Genomic DNA, 20,804 nt, shown 5'->3' with positions numbered 1-20,804 from the left:
TATCGGCCGATAAATGCTTTAAAATGTAATAGGGGAAATTATCGGTATCGGTTTCAAAAAGTAAAATTTATGACTTTTTTAAAACGCTGCTGTGTACACGGACGTAGGGAGAAGTACAGAGCGCCAATAAACCTTAAAGGCACTGCCTTTGCGTGCCGGCCCAATCACATAATATCTACGGCTTTTCACACACACAAGTGAATGCAAGGCATGCTTGGTCAACAGCCATACAGGTCACACTGAGGGTGGCCATATAAACAAGTTTAACACTGTTACAAATATGCGCCACACTGTGAACCCACACCAAACAAGAATGACAAACACATTTCGGGAGAACATCCGCACCATTACACAACAGAACAAATACCCAGAACCCCTTGCAGCACTAACTCTTCCGGGACGCTACGATATACACCCCCGCTACCCCTTACTCCCCCAACCCCGCCCACCTCAACCTCCTCATGCTCTCTCAGAGAGAGCATGTCCCAAATTCCAAACTGCTGTTTTGAGGCATGGTTCAAAAAATAATACACTTTGTGACTTCAATAATAAATATGGCAGTGCCATGTTGGCATTTTTATTTTTCCATAACTTGAGTTGATTTATTTTGGAAAACATTGTTACATTGTTTAATGCACCCAGCGGGGCATCACAACAAAATTAGGCATACTAATGTGTTAATTCCACGACTGTATATATCGGTATCGGTTGATATCGGAATCGGTAATTAAGAGTTGGACAATATCGAAATATCGGATATCAGGCCATTATCGGACATCTCTAGTTGTATTTGTAAACTGAGATTTGTAAATTGGATCCACATTGTTGGTTGGGAAATGACCAAATTTCAATGGTCAAATCAACGTCAGAACCCGACATTGATTGACCGTGGTCAAAAAGCACGTTGTTTCAACGTTATGTTTGAGTTGCCCAACGTCAGGACCTAATTCAACGTTGTTTTAATGTCTTGTGCCTGCTGGGACTGGTCCTTACGTCTAACAGCACCCCCCTCATAGATCTATAAAGTCAGAGTGAGATTTTGAATGTGGCTGTGATTTCTACATTTTGTGAAGTGAAGTGAATTATATTTATATAGCGCTTTTCTCTAGTGACTCAAAGCGCTTTACATAGTGAAACCCAATATCTAAGTTACATTTAAACCAGTGTGGGTGGCACTGGGAGCAGGTGGGTAAAGTGCCTTGCCCAAGGACACAACGCCAGTGACTAGGATGGCAGAAGTGGGGATCGAACCCGGAACCCTCAAGTTGCTGGCACGGCCACTCTACCAACCGAGCTATTTTGAATGTGGCTGTGATTTCTACATTTTTTGCGAATAAAAAGCTTTTTTTTTTTCTTTCACTCAATGTTGCTTTGATACATAAAATGTACATTTTGCTTTTAAGGCCGAAAGCTCTCAAGGATGTGTGAAATCACTGCTTTGGTCGAGATTTGGCTTTTAAAATGTTCCATTTCTTTTTACGCAAGTGTGCTTGTGTTTAGCAGCTCATGCATGCCAAATTAACATTTACTTAGATAGGCTCCAGCGCGACCCGCGACCCCAAAGGGAATAAGCGGTAGAAAATGGATGGATGGATGGATAGATCCGAATACCACGCACAATCTATAGACTTGCATGTGCTATTAGTGGGCGTGTTGCGTGTGGTCTACTAAAACCTTATTTAAATGAGGATTTACTATACGGGCCATCACCATGGAGACACTCATTTACTGCACATTCATGTTATCATGCACCCCCGCCTGTGCCGTTTTTGCTATGTTTTCAAACATGCAGGAGGCGTCTACCACTTTTTATGGCCATTTTAGACACAGTTTAAAGTGCATTCGTAATGAAAAAACCCTTTTTTTTTTTTGCTCTGAAGTCATACTTGAGACCTCCGATTTCGGGATATTTACAGCTAGAATTCACCAAATCAAGTATTTCATATATATATATATATATATATATATATATATATATATATATATATATATATATATAAGAAATACTTGACTTTCAGTGAATTCTACCTATATATATATATATTCTTTATATATATATATATATATTCTTTATATATATATATATATATATATATATATACACATAAGAGAAATACTTGAATTTCAGTGTTCATTTATTTACACATATACACACACATAACACTTATCTACTCATTGTTGAGTTAAGGGTTGAATTGTCCATCCTTGTTCTATTCTCTGTCACTATGTTTCTAACCATGCTGAACACCCTCTCTGATGATGCATTCTGCTTCGTCTCCTTGTTGTGTGCGCAGTTGTGCACTGCACTCTCTAAAAGCCCTAGATGTTATTGTCACATAAGCATGTACAGTAGATGGCAGTATCGTCCTGTTTAAGAGTGTCACGACATTGCTGTTTAGGCAGACGAACTGCTTTACGGTAGACGAAAACGTGACTGCCGTTGTTGTGTGTTGTTACCGCGCTGGGAGGACGTTAATGAAACTGCCTAACAATAAACCCACATAAGAAACTAAGAACTCGCCCTCGATCATTCTACAGTTATAACATGATTGGGCAGAAACGCTGTTTATAATGTGGGAAAGCGGACGTGAAAACAGGCTGTCGACACGTCACTCAGGTCCGCCTGAATTTCAGGAGATTTTCGGGAGAAAATTTGTCCCGGGAGGTTTTCGGGAGAATCGTTGAATTTCGGGAGTCTCCCGAAAAATCCGGGAGGGTTGGCAAGTATGTCTGAAGTTGTGTTCATGGGAGAAAGGCTGCACTTACTGTGCTCAAAATGCAAAAAATGCATACTCCAAGAATTTTTTTTTTTTTTTTTGTTAATATAAGATATATGTTAATATCTACCGTAAATTCCGGACTCTAAGTCTCTACTTTTTTCCTTCACTTTGAATCCTGCGGCTTAAATAACAGTGCGGCTAATCTATGGATTTTTCTTCGCTGACAGCCATGAAGCAAAAAGTAAAAAACAACAACATGAAAATACACTGAATAGGTGTGTTATTGTTTGTGCTATGGCGCCAGCTTTTGGACGAGTTCGCTCGGTTGGTAAAGTGGTTCCAGGTTCGATCCCCGCTTCCGCCACCCTAGTCACTGCCGTTGTGTCCTTGGGCAAGACACTTTACCCACCTGCTCCCAGTGCCACCCACACTGGTTTAAATGTAACTTAGATGTTGGGTTTCACTATGTAAAGCGCTTTGAGTCACTAGAGAAAAGTGCTATATAAATATAATTTACTTCACTTCAGGTGCTGAAATGTCCTACCAGTTACCAGTAGAGATGTCCGATAATGGCTTTTTTGCCGATATCCGATATTCCGAAACTCTTAATTACCGATTCCGATATCTACCGATACCGATATATACAGTCGTGGAATTAATGACATTATTATGCCTGATTTTGTTGTGTTGCCCCGCTGGATGCCTTAAACAATGTAACAAGGTTTTCCAAAATAAATCAACTCAAGTTATGGGGGGAAAAAATGCCAACATGGCACTGCCATATTTATTATTGAAGTCACAAAGTGCTTTTTTTTTTTAAACATGCCTCAAAACAGCAGCTTGGAATTTGGGACATGCTCTCCCTGAGAGAGGAGTTGGAGGGCGGGGTTTCGTAGGGGCTAGCGGGGGGTGTATATTGTAGCGTCCCGGAAGAGTTAGTACTGCAAGGGGTTCTGGGTATTTGTTCTGTTGTGTTTATGTTGTGTTGCGGTGCGGATGTTCTCCCGAAATGTTTTTGTCATTCTTGTTTGGTGTGGGTTCACAATGTGGCGCATATTTGTAACAGTGTTAAAGTTGTTTATACGGCCACCATCAGTGTGACCTGTATGGCTGTTGACCAAGTATGCTTGCATTCACTTGTGTGTGTGAAAAGCCGTAGATATTATGTGACTGGGCCGGCACGCAAAGGCAGTGGTTTATTGGCGCTCTGTACTTCTCCCTATACAGCTTGCGATAATTTCCGATATTACATTTTAAAGCATTTATCGCCCGATAATATTGGCAGTCCGATATTATCGGACATCTCTAGTTACCTAGTTACCAGTAATGCTTTTTTTTTTAACCAGACCAGTTCAGTCTTCTAGCCGTCCATAGCGTTTCTACTTGTATGGATTCTTCATTCATTACTCTGAGCAACGTTTGTAAGTTTTACAGTAAAACTAAAACAATTCTTACTTACTAAACCGTCCCGTGTGTGATGTCTGTAGGAGTGCATATTTCTACGTGCTATCGTAATGTGATGACGCTAGCGTTGTTAGCATTAGCTAATATTCTTACACGTTTGCACATGTCTGTGTTAGTATTATTAACTTGAAACTGCATTCTTTTCGCATTGTTTCAGTTTCATAAATTCACCACAACCGTGGAGTTATTAAGTCTGTTTAGTTGATTGGAGAGCTCGCTTCCGCAGCTAGTGGGTTCATGACGGTGACTTTTAGCTTTGTTTGATTAGCTTAACTGCCGTGTTACAGGCACTGTTTGGAAACAATTAAGGTATGTATATAAACATTTGCAAAATCTTTCTGTGTAAATAATTAATTTCACAACGTATAAATCTGCGGCTTATAGTCTGGTGCAGCTAATAAATGGAAACATGTTTTTCTTCTAAAATACATGGTAATTGTTATATATTGTATATATGATATAGACATAATATAATATATCAGTATATATAATATACTGTACATATATTATGTAAATATTACGTATATATGTTATATTTTATATCGCTATATTTAGTCTATTTATACCTGCATTGTCCTTTCCATTCTTACACTTTCCATCATTGTAACTGAGCTACTGTGTGGAACAATTTCCCTTGTGGATCATTAAAGTTTGTCTAAGTCTAAGTCTAAAATCTACTGGGTGTGACTTATGTGACTTACATGGCATCCTATAGTCCGGAAAATACAGTATAATAAATGAAAAGACAAACGGCGTGAAAAAAAAAAAGTCAGTCGGCACCAAAACGTTGAATTAGTTTCAGCCCATTAGGTCACCCAGCATGCAGCTATACAATTATAAAAGGATGTTGGTGAATAGACAATAAGTCAAATATTTTTTATTTCTGACAGAAGATGCAAATACATTGACACACACACACACACACACACACACACACACACACACACACACCTATACTGGTAGGCTAGCAGGGCAAATGTCCTTAACGCGGCCAACATGTAAAAAAAAGAAACCCAGGTTTGAGTACCACAAGTCCCGCAGCTGGCCACGCGAGTCCTGGGGTGCCCAACATGCCCAAAACGCACCCAGCATAGTCACAGGGGGGGTGGGGGGGAGCGAAAATTCCCCTTCAGGGGACCTTTTGCAGCCGGCCACACGAGTCCAGGCGTGCCCAACATGTCCAAAACGCACTCAGCAAAGTCACACTGTGAGTGGGGAAGAAAAGTTGAGAAAGCGGGCAAAAGTCCCGAAAATGATCAAAAATGACACCCAGGTTCGAGTCCCACAAGTCCCGCCGCGTTCCACCCGAGTCCGGGGGTGCCCCCGACATGTCCAAAACCCACCGAGCAAAGTCGCACTGTGAGTGGGGAAAAAAAGTTGGAAAAGTGGGCAAAAGTCCAGAAAATGATCAAAAATGACACCCAGGTTCGAGTCCCACAAGTCCCGCCGCGTTCCACCCGAGTCCGGGGGTGCCCCCGACATGTCCAAAACCCACCCAGCAAAGTCGCACTGTGAGTGGGGAAGAAAAGTTGGAAAAGTTTGCAGAAGTCCCCAAAACAAATCCCCTACAGTGATTTTGTAAACAGGTTTCCCTTCAGGGGACCTTTATTTGGGTCCCCATAACGTCAAACGTCCCCTAAAGTGACTTTGTCAACAGAAAGACGTCCCCAATAAGTACGCATTGCCAGAACACGCACACGCACACGCACACGCACACGCACACACACACACACACACACACACACACACACACACACACACACACGCACACACTGGTTATCATTCGGAATGGGGACCAAGTTTTTGATCATGATCTTGATTTTTGAAATAGGTAAAGCAAGAACAAATATTAAATACAAATGTATTTCAGTTTTAGGAGTTAAATGGTGGAACAAGCTCAGTGACATGTACTTTGTTAAGGTTTAAGAAAACATTGAAAGGGGAATTAATTGAAAATTATGAAATATAGTAACAATTACTTTCATCTAGAGATGTCCGATAATATCGATAAATGCGTTAAAATGTAATATCGGAAATGATCGGTATCAATTTTTTTATTATCGGTATCGTTTTTTTTTAATTTTTTTATTAATTCAACATAAAAAACACAAGATACTTACAATTAGTGCACCAACCCAAAAAGCCTTCCTCATTCACACAAAAGGGTTGTTTCTTTCTGTTATCAATATTCTGGTTCCGACATTATATATCAATATATATCAATACAGTCTGCAAGGGATACAGTCCGTAAGCACACATAATTGTGCGTGCTGCTGGTGTAACGACGTGGTCGCATAGTGATGCGGGTGTGGTTCTCCCAAGGCTGCAGACGGCTTCGGACACAGCTTGCAGGTAGGAAAATGATTTATTTAAAATATAAATCATTCGATGAACAAACAAAAGACGTGCAAATAGCAAAAGGCAAAAACAAAAGGACTAGCGTGGGAGCTAGCAGGCAAAATGGCATAGCGTGAAAAGCTAGCGGGAATCAAAGTTGTCGTCATCAGTTGTGTAAGAACAAACTAGGAAGCCAGACCGAGTGAGGCCAGGGCAAAGACTAAATAGCCCTCTGATTAGTGCCCGGGCAACAGGTGCGCGTCCCGAACACTAACCAGAGGCAGGTGAATGTAATCAGTTGACATGGCAACTGAACACAAACAAAATCAAGGTGCTGAAAACATGTGACTCAAACATAAACAAACTATGATCCGGGCAGCGGATCGTAACAGCTGGTCCACTAATAGTACTAACCAATAACAGTTAATTTTACTAATTTTCATTAATTACTAGTTTCAATGTAACTGTTTTTAAATTGTTTTACTTTCTTTTTTATTCAAGAAAATGTTTTTAATTAATTTATCTTATTTTATTATTATTATTTTTTTTTAAAGTACCTTATCTTCACCATACCTGATTGTCCAAATTAGGCATAATAATGTGTTAATTCCACGACTGTATATATCGGTTGATATCGGTATCGGTAATTAAAGAGTTGGACAATATCAGAATATCGGCAAAAAGCCATTATCGGACATCCCTACTTTCATCCCATTGATTTTGATTTTTTTTTTTAACATTGATGTTCCAGGTAATCTTATTTTCAGTGAAGGTTTAGGATAGGCAAATATAAGCTTTGGCTTCAGCCTATTCCTTTTTCGGTCATGCTTTTTCTTTTCTTTTCCTTTTGTGTGTAAATGTGTATGATTGTTATATATGTATATAGTCTGTACTCTTAAACTGGTCACACAAAATGGTTAAAGGGGAACATTATCACAATTTCAGAAGGGTTAAAACCATTAAAAATCAGTTCCCAGTGGCTTATTTTATTTTTCAAAGTTTTTTTCAAAATTTTACCCATCACGCAATATCCCTAAAAAAAGCTTCAAAGTGTCTGATTTTAACCATCGTTATATACACCCGTCCATTTTCCTGTGACGTCACGCAGTGATGCCAATACAAACAAACAGCAAGGTATAGCGACATTAGCTCGGATTAAGACTCGGATTTCAGCGGCTTAACACTGTCTGATAAGATAATTACTAACAACTATGAACTAGGTTTACAGCATATGAAATACATTTGGCAACAACATGCACTTTGAGAGTGCAGACAGCCCATTTCAGGCGCGCTAAGAACATATATTTTTCCACGATTTCAGCACTCAGGTTAACCATACCTAAATAGACACAAAATACTGCATTACACAAGACTACCCGAATGTACTCGAATGATTGAAAAAAAAAAAGTTTTTAAGCTAAATTATTGGTAAACACAGATTATGTATAATAATTTACGTAAAACCGCGAGTAATGAATAAAGTTTTCATCAATTAATATATTCTGTAGACATACCCTCATCCGCTCTCTTTTCCTGAAAGCTGATCTGTCCAGTTTTGTCAGCAGGCCAGGGAAGCTAGGGTCGATATTCTTCTCTTGATCATCTTCGGTGGCATAAGGGACGGTGTGAGCCAAGACATCCAGGGGGTTTAGCTCGCTCGTCTGCGGGAACAAACTGCCGCCATTGCTTGCCGTGCTACCGAGGTCCTTTGTCCCTGAATTGCTCACACACTCCGGCAGATTCAATGGGGGTCTGGCGGCAGATTTCTTTGACTTTATCGTTGGAAATGCATCTGCTTTGAGTGTCGCAAGATATCCACACATTCTTGCCATCTCTGTCGTAGCATAGCTTTCGTCGGTAAAGTGTGCGGAACAAACGACTGACCATTTCGTCGGCTTTCCCCACAGCCTCGTATTTTGAACAAATTTCGTCCAATTTCTTGCCACTTTCGCATCTTTGGGCCACTGGTGCAACCTGAATCTATCCCTGTTCGTGTTGTTACACCCTCCGACAACACACCGACGTAAGTGAGAAAATGGCGGATTGCTTCCCGATGTGACGTCACGTTGTAACGTCATAGCTCCGAGAGCGAATAATAGAAAGGCGTTTAATTCGCCACAATTCACCCATTTAGAGTTCGGAAATCGGTTAAAAAAATATATTGTCTTTTTTCTGCAACATCAAGGTATATATTGACGCTTACATAGGTCTGGTGATAATGTTCCCCTTTAATGGTTGATGGTTGATTATATGACTGAAATAAACTTATTTCATTCATTCATTCAATCATCATTTGTGGGGACCACCCTTTCTACAGGTTGTGGAGGCATAAAAAAAATGAGGTAAAATGTCCACTGCCCAGTTAGCTCATACATGTCTTTAAATCTCTGGATTGATGAAGTAATGTGCTGATCATTCTTACTGGGGACCCTGGGGAAAAAGAGTTAATATAGTTCATGGGGACTAATTTTGCATAATTCACACAAATTTATGTGACTACAGAGGACCATTTAAAAAAAAAAAAAAAAAACTTCAAATTAAATATGACATGATGGTCAGAATACAGCACTACAGCTGTCCTCTTATAGCAGGGGCCGGCAACCCAAAATGTTGAAGGAGCCATATTGGACCAAAAATACAAAAACAAATCTGTCTGGAGCCGCAAAAAATTAAAAGCCATATTACATACAGATAGTGTGTCATGATATAAATTGAATTAAGAGGACTTAAAGGAAACTAAATGACCTCAAATATAGCTACAAATGAGGCATAATGATGTGATATAAACATATAGCTAGCCTAAATAGCATGTTAGCATCGATTAGCTTGCAGTCATGCAGTGACCAAATATGTCTGATTAGCACTCCACACAAGTCAATAACATCAACAAAACTCACCTTTCATGCACAACCTTAAAAGTTTGGTGGACAAAAGGAGACAGAAAAAGAAGTGGCATAAAACACGTCCTAGAAAGTCGGAGAAAGTTATACATGTAAACAAACTAAGGTGAGTTCATGGACCGCCAAAATTAGTAGGACAAAACGGCGCTCGCCAAATACTCGAATCAGTGAAGCATGTTTAATTTAAACAGTGTGCTTTATAACAATTAGGGAGGTTTGTGTCATGTTTGTCCTCCTACAGAAACCATATTAAAACAAAACATTTATTTTTTTTCCCCTCATCTTTTTCCATTTTTCATACATTTTTGAAAAAGCTCCAGAGAGCCACTAGGGCGGCGCTAAAGAGCCGCATGCGGCTCTAAAGCCCGCGGAAAATGTCACCACTTAAACGTTAAAGCAAATCCTGCATCTTCTGTGACATTACTGAAAACTGCTATTTAGCAGTAATGAAGTTGTCTGCAACCAATGTTCCCTCTAATTTTTAATGTGTGTGAGCAAACGCACAAACTCCCTGAGCATTCAGTGGAGCACATGTGAGCAACATCAGACGTGCACACTGTGGCTACACCAGCAGCACACCTGTCCCAAACCTGACTAAATAACAATTTAAATGTTTTATTAAAATAATTTTCGGATATAAGTGATTTTGCCCCCTTACAATGACAATAACAAAAAAACATGTTTTTCATGACCTATGTGCTAGTATTGTATGTCTGGCTGCGGGTCCTGCCTTTAAAAGAAATGTTACCCCTTTCAGAGATTACTTTTAGTTCCTGTAACTTTCTGTCTGTAAAATACATGTTTTTATTAGCATTTATGAAATCTAGTGACAATATTTTATGAATAATATCCTTAGATTAACATTCTTAATACAAACCCCATTTCCATATGAGTTGGGAAATTGTGTTAAATGTAAATATAAACGGAATACAATGATTTGCGAATCATTTTCAACCCATATTCAGTTGAATATGCTACAAAGACAACATATTTGATGTTCAAACTGATAAACATTTTTTGTTGTTGCAAATAATCATTAACTTTAGAATTTGATGCCAGCAACACGTGACAAAGAAGTTGGGAAAGGTGGCAATAAATACTGATAAAGTTGAGGAATGCTCATCAGACACTTATTTGGAACATCCCACAGGTGAACAGGCAAATTGGGAACAGGTGGGTGCCATGATTGGGTATAAAAGTAGATTCCATGAAATGCTCAGTCATTCACAAACAAGGATGGGGTGAGGGTCACCACTTTGTCAACAAATGCATGAGCAAATTGTTGAACAGTTTAAGAAAAACCTTTCTCAACCAGCTATTGCAAGGAATTTAGGGATTTCACCATCTACGGTCCGTAATATCATCAAAGGGTTCAGAGAATCTGGAGAAATCACTGCACGTAAGCAGCTAAGCCCGTGACCTTCGATCCCTCAGGCTGTACTGCATCAACAAGCGACATCAGTGTGTAAAGGATATCACCACATGGGCTCAGGAACACTCTCAGTAACTACAGTTGGTCGCTACATCTGTAAGTGCAAGTTAAAACTCTCCTATGCGAGGCGAAAACCGTTTATCAACAACACCCAGAAACGCCGTCGGCTTCGCTGGGCCTGAGCTCATCTAAGATGGACTGATACAAAGTGGAAAAGTGATCTGTGGTCTGACGAGTCCACATTTCAAATTGCTTTTGGAAACTGTGGACGTCGTGTCCTCCGGACCAAAGAGGAAAAGAACCATCCGGATTGTTATAGGCGCAAAGTTGAAAAGCCAGCATCTGTGATGGTATGGGGGTGTATTAGCGCCCAAGACATGGGTAACTTACACATCTGTGAAGGCGCCATTAATACTGAAAGGTACATACAGGTTTTGGAGCAACATATGTTGCCATCCAAGCAACATTACCATGGACGCCCCTGCTTATTTCAGCAAGACAATGCCAAGCCACGTGTTACATCAACGTGGCTTCATAGTAAAAGAGTGCGGGTACTAGACAGGCCTGACTGTAGTCCAGACCTGTCTCCCATTGAAAATGTGTGGCGCATTATGAAGCCTAAAATACCACAACGGAGACCCCCGGACTGTTGAACAACTTAAGCTGTACATCAAGCAAGAATGGGAAAGAATTCCACCTGAGAAGCTTAAAAAATGTGTCTCCTCACTTCCCAAACGTTTACTGAGTGTTGTTAAAAGGAAAGGCCATGTAACACAGTGGTGAACATGCCCTTTCCCAACTACTTTGGCACGTGTTGCAGCCATGAAATTCTAAGTTAATGATTATTTGCAAAAAATAAATAAAGTTTATGAGTTTGAACATCCAATATCTTGTCTTTGTAGTGCATTCAATTGAATATGGGTTGAAAAGGATTTGCAAATCATTGTATTCCGTTTATGTATACATCTAACACAATTTCCCAACTCATATGGAAACGGGGTTTGTAAATGGCAGTAAAATAAGCACACATCTGATTGAGGAGTCAGAGTGTTGCAACCTGGCATTTACACATTGTGTGGCGTTGGGGTTGTCCGACTTTTTGTGTGGCCATAAACGCAACACTGGTTAAGTGCCATGAGTGCCAGAAGCTAGCGGCTTCTGTTGAAAGCTTGGTTTGTATGGTAGAAAATTACCAGTTTTTATAGATAACATTTTTTTTTACTCATGTTTTTGGTGTGGTTACAAACAGTTTTGCTCAATAGAGTGATTGGTGGAATTCCTGTCCGTAAAGTGTCTCGACAGACGATAATTGAACTGTGTTGACAAAGATTGTTTTATTCATTGGGGCCACTCTTGTTGTCACTTGTCACTCATAGAGTTGCATTGCAAAAGCATACAGAATAAATTGTAATGTGTTTATTTTGTTTAAAGTTCAGATGGGATTTTTGATTTTCTGCGAAATTGCCTTAGATGGAACGTCGTCTGCAACTCCAACTACTATATATAGAAGGATGGAAAATTCTGAATGTGAGAATGATTACCTTATTACTTTAAGGTAATAATGTTTAAGGCTTAAAAAAGCTTAAAAATCACTTAGGCATCTTCAGAATGGATCTGACTATCATTTAAAAAGGTTTCCCTTTAGGGGACCTGTTTTTTTGTCCCCATACGGTCAGAGGTCCCCTAAAGGTGACTGTGTAAACACAGCGATGTCCCCATTAAGTAAGCATTGCCAGAACAAACATATACACACACACACACACACACACACACACACACACACACACACACACACACACACACACACACACACACACACACACACACACACACACACACACACGTATGACGGAATATTCTCAAACTGTGGTACGCGTAGCCACTTCCCAAATAATCACTTACTAAAATATTCAAACACAGTGTTACTGTTCAAACTGTGTGTAAAATATTAAAAATACGTGTTAAATAAAACGTCTCCCTTGTTTTTAATAAATACTTAGGCCTACTATGCTACTGTATTTCAATGTTGGTCATTGTGGTGGTCAAGCCAAGTGCTTTCTGAGGTGGTACTTGGTGAAAAAAGTTTGAGAACCACTGTTGTAAACTTAACAAAGTTGATGCTTATCAACCAGTTTGTAATCCTTTTTTTTTTTCAAATGAGAATTGATAAGAGAATCAATAAAGGACCGGATTGCTAAGCAGAATAGAAAATGGAATTGGAATCGTAAAAAGTCTTATCAATTCCCATCCCCAATTATAACTCAGATGAAGATTATATAAGAAACAATCTACAAACCCCGTTTCCATATGAGTTGGGAAATTGTGTTAGATGTAAATATAAACGGAATACAATGATTTGCAAATCATTTGATCAGTTGAATATGCTACAAAGACAACATATTTGATGTTCAAACTGATAAATATATATATTTTTTGCAAATAATCATTAACTTTAGAATTTGATGCCAGCAACACGTGACAAAGAAGTTGGGAAAGGTGGCCATAAATACTGATAAAGTTGAGGAATGCTCATCAAACACTTATTTGGAACATCCCACAGGTGAACAGGCAAATTGGGAACAGGTGGGTGCCATGATTGGGTATAAAAGTAGATTCCATGAAATGCTCAGTCATTCACAAACAAGGATGGGGCGAGGGTCACCACTTTGTCAACAAATTCGTGAGTGATTGTAGCAAATTGTTGAACAGTTTAAGAAAAAACCTTTCTCAACCAGCTATTGCAAGGAGTTTAGGGATTTCACCATCTACGGTCCGTAATATCATCAAAGGGTTCAAAGAATCTGGAGAAATCACTGCACATAAGCAGCTAAGCCCGTGACCTTCGATCCCTCAGGCTGTACTGCTTCAACAAGCGACATCAGTGTGTAAAGGATATCACCACATGGGCTCAGGAACACTTCAGAAACCCACTGTCAGTAACTACAGTTGGTCGCTACATCTGTAAGTGCAAGTTAAAACTCTCCTATGCAAGGCGAAAACCATTTATCAACAACACCCAGAAACGCCGTCGGCTTTGCTGGGCCTGAGCTCATCTAAGATGGACTGATACAAAGTGGAAAAGTGTTCTGTGGTCTGATGAGTCCACATTTAAAATTGTTTTTGGAAACTGTGGACGTTGTGTCCTCCGGACCAAAGAGGAAAAGAACCATCCGGATTGTTATAGGCGCAAAGTTGAAAAGCCAGCATCTGTGATGGTATGGGAGTGTATTAGTGCCCAAGACATGGGTAACTTACACATCTGTGAAGGCGCCATTAATGCTGAAAGGTACATACAGGTTTTGGAGCAACATATGTTGCCATCCAAGCAACGTTACCATGGACGCCCCTGCTTATTTCAGCAAGACAATGCCAAGCCACGTGTTACATCAACGTGGCTTCATAGTAAAAGAGTGAGGGTACTAGACTGGCCTGCCTGTAGTCCAGACCTGTCTCCCATTGAAAATGTGTGGCGCATTATGAAGCCTAAAATACCACAACGGAGAGCCCGGACTGTTGAACAACTTAAGCTGTACATCAAGCAAGAATGGGAAAGAATTCCAAAATGTGTCTCCTCTGTTCCCAAACGTTTACTGAGTGTTGTTAAAAGGAAAGGCCATGTAACACAGTGGTGAACATGCCCTTTCCCAACTACTTTGGCACATGTTGCAGCCATGAAATTCTAAGTTAATTATTATTTGCAAAAAAAAAAAAAAAAGTTTATGAGTTTGAACATCAAATATCTTCATTCAATTGAATATGGGTTGAAAAGGATTTGCAAATCATTGTATTCCGTTTATATTTACATCTAACACAATTTCCCAACTCATATGGAAACGGGGTTTGTACATTTTGAATTTAAATGGTCATATTTGTTAATATTATTCTATAATATATGTCAACTCTCGCTCTCAATTCTGCCTGTGTTACCAAGTTCAGGCGTGTAATATTCCTCCGAAACCACACAATTACTCTCAAATTATCGGATAACGGTACTTTTAAAGATACTTTCATGCTCTTTTGAGTGCACTGTCACTCTTCTTCCTGTTTCTTAATTGCATTTCTCCCACGCTGTAGAGAAAAAAAAGAAAGAAATCAATGTTTCCTTCCGCTAAAGCTCCTCTTATCACCGCAGCAGTACAACATTTTATTGCTCCAAGCTCAGACACTTAATTTGCATTTACATTTCATTCTCCCTCTTTCACGCACACGCACACACACACACGCACACACACACACTCACACACACACACACACAATTAAAGTGTGTTAATATGATTCCAGGTTGGACCGTATGGGACTAGTCTACAAGATAACACAACAGGAGCCCATACAGGACAAACTATTTCCGCACTCGGCCGGCCTGTGATAAGACGCACAACACGCCGCTTTCTAAGAGCCAGATAAACATTCTCCACACATGTGTATACACACACAAACACACACACACACATACACGCAGCAGCTTTAATGGAAACCACTGGAATACACACAAAGTCAAGAAGAGAGAGTGTCACTATTCATTTGCGGCAAAGCTGCAGTGTGTGTGTGTGTGTGTGTGTGTGTGTGTGTTGCATGGAAAGCGCAACGTAAACATTTTGATGTGAGATAAACGATGGCGGCGGAAAGCAAGTCGTTGCGTTCCCTGGGCAGGTGTGTGTGTACTTGCAGTCCCTGCGATGGTCTCTCAGGGTTTAGGTCTCCTTAGGGGTTCCGGACTAGACGGTAAGTGAAGGTTTCACTCTGATTACGGGTTTAGGTCTAAGGGGGTTTAGAACCTTCCCCAAGAGTTTATCATCAAGGTTAAAGGGGAACATTATCACAATTTCAGAAGGGTTAAAACCATTAAAAATCAGTTCCCAGTGGCTTATTATATTTTTCGAAGTTTTTTTCCAAATTTTACCCATCACGCAATATCCCTAAAAAAAGCTTCAAAGTGCCTGATTTTAACCATCGTTATAAACACCCGTCCATTTTCCTGTGACGTCACATAGTGAAGCAAACACAAACAAACATGGCGCATAGAACAGCAAGCTATAGCGACATTAGCTCGGATTCAGACTCGGATTTCAGCGGCTTAAGCGATTCAACAGATTACGCATGTATTGAAACGGATGGTTGTAGTGTGGAGGCAGGTAGCGAAAACGAAATTGAAGAAGAAACTGAAGCTATTGAGTCATATCGGTTTGAACCGTATGCAAGCGAAACCGACGAAAACGACACGACAGCCAGCGACACGGGAGAAAGCGAGGACGAATTCGGCGATCGCCTTCTAACCAACGATTGGTATGTGTTTGTTTGGCATTAAAGGAAACTAACAACTATGAACTAGGTTTACAGCGTATGAAATACATTTGGCAACAACATGCACTTTGAGAGTGCAGACAGCCCAATTTTCATCAATGAATATATTGTGTAGACATACCCTCATCCGCGCTCTTTTCCTGAAAGCTGATCTGTCCAGTTTTGGAGTTGATGTCAGCAGGCCAGGGAAGCTAGGGTCGATATTCTTCTCTTGATCATCTTCGGTGGCATAAGGGACGGTGTGAGCCAAGACATCCAGGGGGTTTAGCTCGCTCGTCTGCGGGAACAAACTGCCGCCATTGCTTGCCGTGCTACCGAGGTCCTTTGTCCCTGAATTGCTCACACACTCCGGCAGATTCAATGGGGGTCTGGCGGCAGATTTCTTTGACTTTATCGTTGTAAATGCATCTGCTTTGAGTGTCGCAGGATATCCACACATTCTTGCCATCTCTGTCGTAGCATAGCTTTCGTCGGTAAAGTGTGCGGAACAAACGTCCAATTTCTTGCCACTTTCGCATCTTTGGGCCACTGGTGCAACTTGAATCCGTCCCTGTTCGTGTTGTTACACCCTCCGACAACACACCGACGAGGCATGATGTCTCCAAGGTACGAAAAAACGGAAAATAACAGAGCTGATTTGACTCTGTGTTTGTAATGTGTTAGAGAAAATGGCGGATTGCTTCCCGATGTGACGTCACAACGTGACGTCATCGCTCCGAGAGCGAATAATAGAAAGGCGTTTAATTCGCCAAAATTCACCCATTTAGAGTTCGGAAATCGGTTAAAAAAATATATGGTCTTTTTTCTGCAACATCAAGGTATATATTGACGCTTACATAGGTCTGGTGATAATGTTCCCCTTTAATGTCCACTCACGCTTCAGGTGTCCTTCGTACATTTGATCTGCCTTTTATTAGGGGTAAAGGTTTTAGGGCTAGAGTCCCCCATTTAGGATTAAAGGGGAACTACACTTTAAAAAAAATGTTGCCTATCATTCACCATCCTTAAGCTCTTAAGGCCCAAGTTGTTTGTTTACATGATTTTTTTATTTCTCTTTGCTATTTGAGCTTATTGGACCCTAATTAGAATAACAACTAAAAATCATCTTTTGATATGATGTACTTAGTCCATAAGTAACAAACGTGTACTTCATGTGTAATGCTAATTTTTATTTTTACACTTTTTTTTTTCCAAATTCCATTGTATGTTACACTCTTCTGACACCACCAGATGGCAGTATAAGTGTCCATATGTCGGCATAAGACCCCAATTCAGTAGTTTACACAATTTTGGAAAGAAGAGCTAAAAGGTGCTGTCCACACATGTGGCCACTACGGCCTTTAGAAGTGAAGTAAGACAAGAACACGTAAGTTTTTTGAGGCATTCTAATTTGTAAATAAATGTTAGTAAAAGTCAGCTAACAACAGAGGCAATAAAAGTCGCTCTATTCCGCTTAAACGGCGCTAAAAAAAACATCCAAATACCTACATCATCATTTTGTACACTGTACATGCTGTAATTACAGTATATGTGTAATGTCAGGGCTCAAATTTAACCACGGCAACTGCCGCGACCGCCCTCATCATTTGCCGTAATGCCCTAAAAAATCGACAAACATTGGCGGCAAGAACATGCCGTGACCGCTCTTGACTTTTTACTTGTAAATGGACGAGGGATGTAACAGTAATCGGTATAATGATAATTTGCGATAAAATTCCAGACAGCTAGTAACATCGTCTAATTTATTAATTACCGAAAAAACGTCATTTATTAATGCATTTTAGGCAACACGAAGTCAGGCGCACGCGCACTTGCATCGTTTGGCTTGATAATCATGGCGGACTAGTGACACAGACTTTGCTACGGAGATTTCCCTTCGGAGTAAACGAAGCCAAGCGCTTGGTTTGACGTAATTTTCCCCTCGCTTCCCGCCGTGCGTTTAAGAGCGCATTGATGTGTTTAGATGGAGACAGGTGTGGACAATATTGGAGACAGACGCACTTGTCCCCACACTAAAAGTGTACAGCGAAGGAGAAACTATTTGATGTTGCTTTTATTTTCTCAATACAGCGTTCATCAGCTGCTGTGACTGAGAGTTAATGAGGTGAGGAAACATGCAGCAGGCGATGTGTCGTGAGCGTCGTCACAACTTGTTTAAAAAGTCTTTACTTTGTTTACTGGGATGTTCACTCGTCCTTTATTTAACTGCAAACTCTATCAGTGTTCAAATAACATCAATACTAGCTAAAATGTTTTGTCATCTCATCGAATTAAACGCAGGCTTTGAAGATTGTGTATGCGATGTGTGAGGTGTCACTTCTTTATTTTTGTTGGCCAAACTGTTGTACTGATAGGCGGAGTTGGAGAAGAACAAAGCTTGTTTATTTGACTTTATCTTCATTAGCCAAACTGCTTTGTGTTTTATTTTGATATCAAAAAGTAAACACCAGGTTTTTTTTACATTACTTGTGTTTTTTTCATGTCACAAAGGTATTACTTTAAAAAACATTCATGCGACATAGCACGTTGTTAATGTTTTATTGTGTATAGTTAATTCCTCTATGACATATTTCTGCTCAAACTCCTAATGGATCTGTCCCGATACAGCATCTACATGTACATATAAATATACATTACTTAAATTAAAAAAAATAAAAAAACTCCCTCTATCAAAATGTAAAAATAGAGATAAAGGCATTATTTAATGACAAAAAGCTGACAAGTTGACATTATTTAAGAATTAAAAAAAAAAGACTAATATTTGTCTTCAGATATATGTATATATCTATAGTCTTTTTATTAGACATTACAAATGACATTTTGGTATTACGTTCACACTCCAACACTGCTTTACCTAACAATCAGTAATCATGATTTCAATATTGATAACAATTATCTCAATTATGGGCTGCCATAATTGGCAGCCCTAGATCTCATACATGAACACTATTTTTATCTATATGGACAAAAAGTGCAGTTACGTCTTATGGCCATCAGGTGCCATCTTTCAACATTCTTTTATGTATATATATATATATATATATATATATATATATATATATATATATATATATATATATATATATATATATAAAGAATGCAATATATACATATATATATATATATATATGTGTATATATATATATATATATATATATATATATATATATATATATATATATATATATATATATATATATATATATAAAGAAGGCAATATATACATGTATATATATATACATATACATATATATTATATATATACTGTATATATATATATATAGATCTGTTGTGTAGAACTAGATTTTACAATCCCCTAATGCATACTTGAGACACCTATGCGACTTTGTGGGATGGTCAAGTGAGTGAAGGCATCCTCTGGGTTATCAAGTGGGCGCCCCCCTTCCTCAGTGTTTCGCTGATAGGCCCACGACACCTCCAGAGGGTTCAGCAGTGAGTCCCAGCGTCCCAGGATCACTCCCTAGATGCCATCACTCACTTGAAAGCCCAGGTGGAGTCCCTTCGCTTGACCCACAGCCACTGACTCCCCTTTTCAGCGGCTTTTGAGAGGTCTTTCACTGCCTGCCGGTGGGCCTTCCCTCGCACTCCCATTTCCCTGAGGAGCCTGGATGTTGAGGTGGCCACGAACCCTCTGCAGCCTACTTCCACTGGGCGTACCCTCGCTTTCCAGCCTTGTTGTTGCGCATCGGCTGCAAGCTCAGTGTACCTCAACTTCTTGCGCTCGTAGGCCTCCTCCAATGCACTCTCCCAGGGCACCGTGAGCTCTATGATGTACACGAGCCTGAGCGAAGCTGACCACAGAACAAGATCTGGCCGTAAGTTGGTGGACGCAATCTCAACTGGGAAGCAGAGTCTCTGGCCCAGGTCTGCCAGCAGTTTCCAGTCCCGTGCCCCGCCTAACTGCCCAGTGTCTGGTCTTGTGGGGGTGAGGATGGCTTGACCCTCGCCCTCCCGGACAAATGTTGTTGCTTGCCAACGGGATGACGGGGGAGGAAGGGCATTGACACTTGTCCGTCGACTTTCCAGCACTGCTGCAAGACACTTTAGCACCTGGTTGTGCCGCCAGGTGTAACGGCCTTGGGTGAGGCTGGTCTTGCAGCCCACCAGGATGTACTTCAGTGTTGCTGGACTCGGACACAGAGGGCATGTGGGGTCTTCACCATACCACTGGCTGAGGTTTTTTGGAGAAGGCAGGACATCGTAGGCAGCCCTGATGGTAAAGCTTGCCCTAAATGCCTCCATCTCCCACAGCTCTTTCCAGGAGATCTTCCTCTTCTCTACTCCTTCCCATGTCATCCACTGCCCTTGTTTTGCCTGCGCCACAGCTTGTGCGCACCTTCTTGCTTCCTCTTCCCGACGTATCTCCTGGACCACCAGCTTGCGTCTCTGAGATGGAGTGGCCTTGCTCCAGGCTTGTGTACTGGCCCCAAGGCCAAGACCACACCTCCCCTGCTGTACTTGGCCCACAATGTCTCTGTGCCTGAGTGCTGCTTTAGCCTGCTCAGTTGCAGCCAATGGGGTCCACTTCCTCCCAGTAGCCAGGATGGGGGCAGCTTGGGCTACAAAAGGATCACTCGAATCCAGTAGCATCATCTCCAGTCTGACTTTGGCGCACTTGAACTCCTCTGA

General features: G+C 40.5%; 1 protein-coding gene across 2 annotated transcripts in view; it reads right to left on the bottom strand.

Moving 5' to 3' along the window:
- Window positions 1–20,804, bottom strand: part of LOC133603219 (neurexophilin-1) — a 79,802-nt gene that overhangs the window by 20,843 nt on the left and 38,155 nt on the right. The window contains exon 1 of one of the 2 annotated variants that reach the window (XM_061956407.2): window positions 9,419–10,220. The exons of the other annotated variant lie outside the window; for it this stretch is intronic. The gene's annotated coding sequence lies outside the window, so the exon portion shown is untranslated. Of the gene's footprint in view, window positions 1–9,418; window positions 10,221–20,804 lie in introns of those variants that run through there. 2 annotated transcript variants of the gene reach the window in all.

Source organism: Nerophis lumbriciformis, linkage group LG04 (genome assembly GCF_033978685.3).
Source record: "Nerophis lumbriciformis linkage group LG04, RoL_Nlum_v2.1, whole genome shotgun sequence".
Lineage (NCBI taxonomy): Eukaryota > Metazoa > Chordata > Actinopteri > Syngnathiformes > Syngnathidae > Nerophis > Nerophis lumbriciformis.
This window is presented reverse-complemented; position numbering and strand designations above follow the sequence as displayed.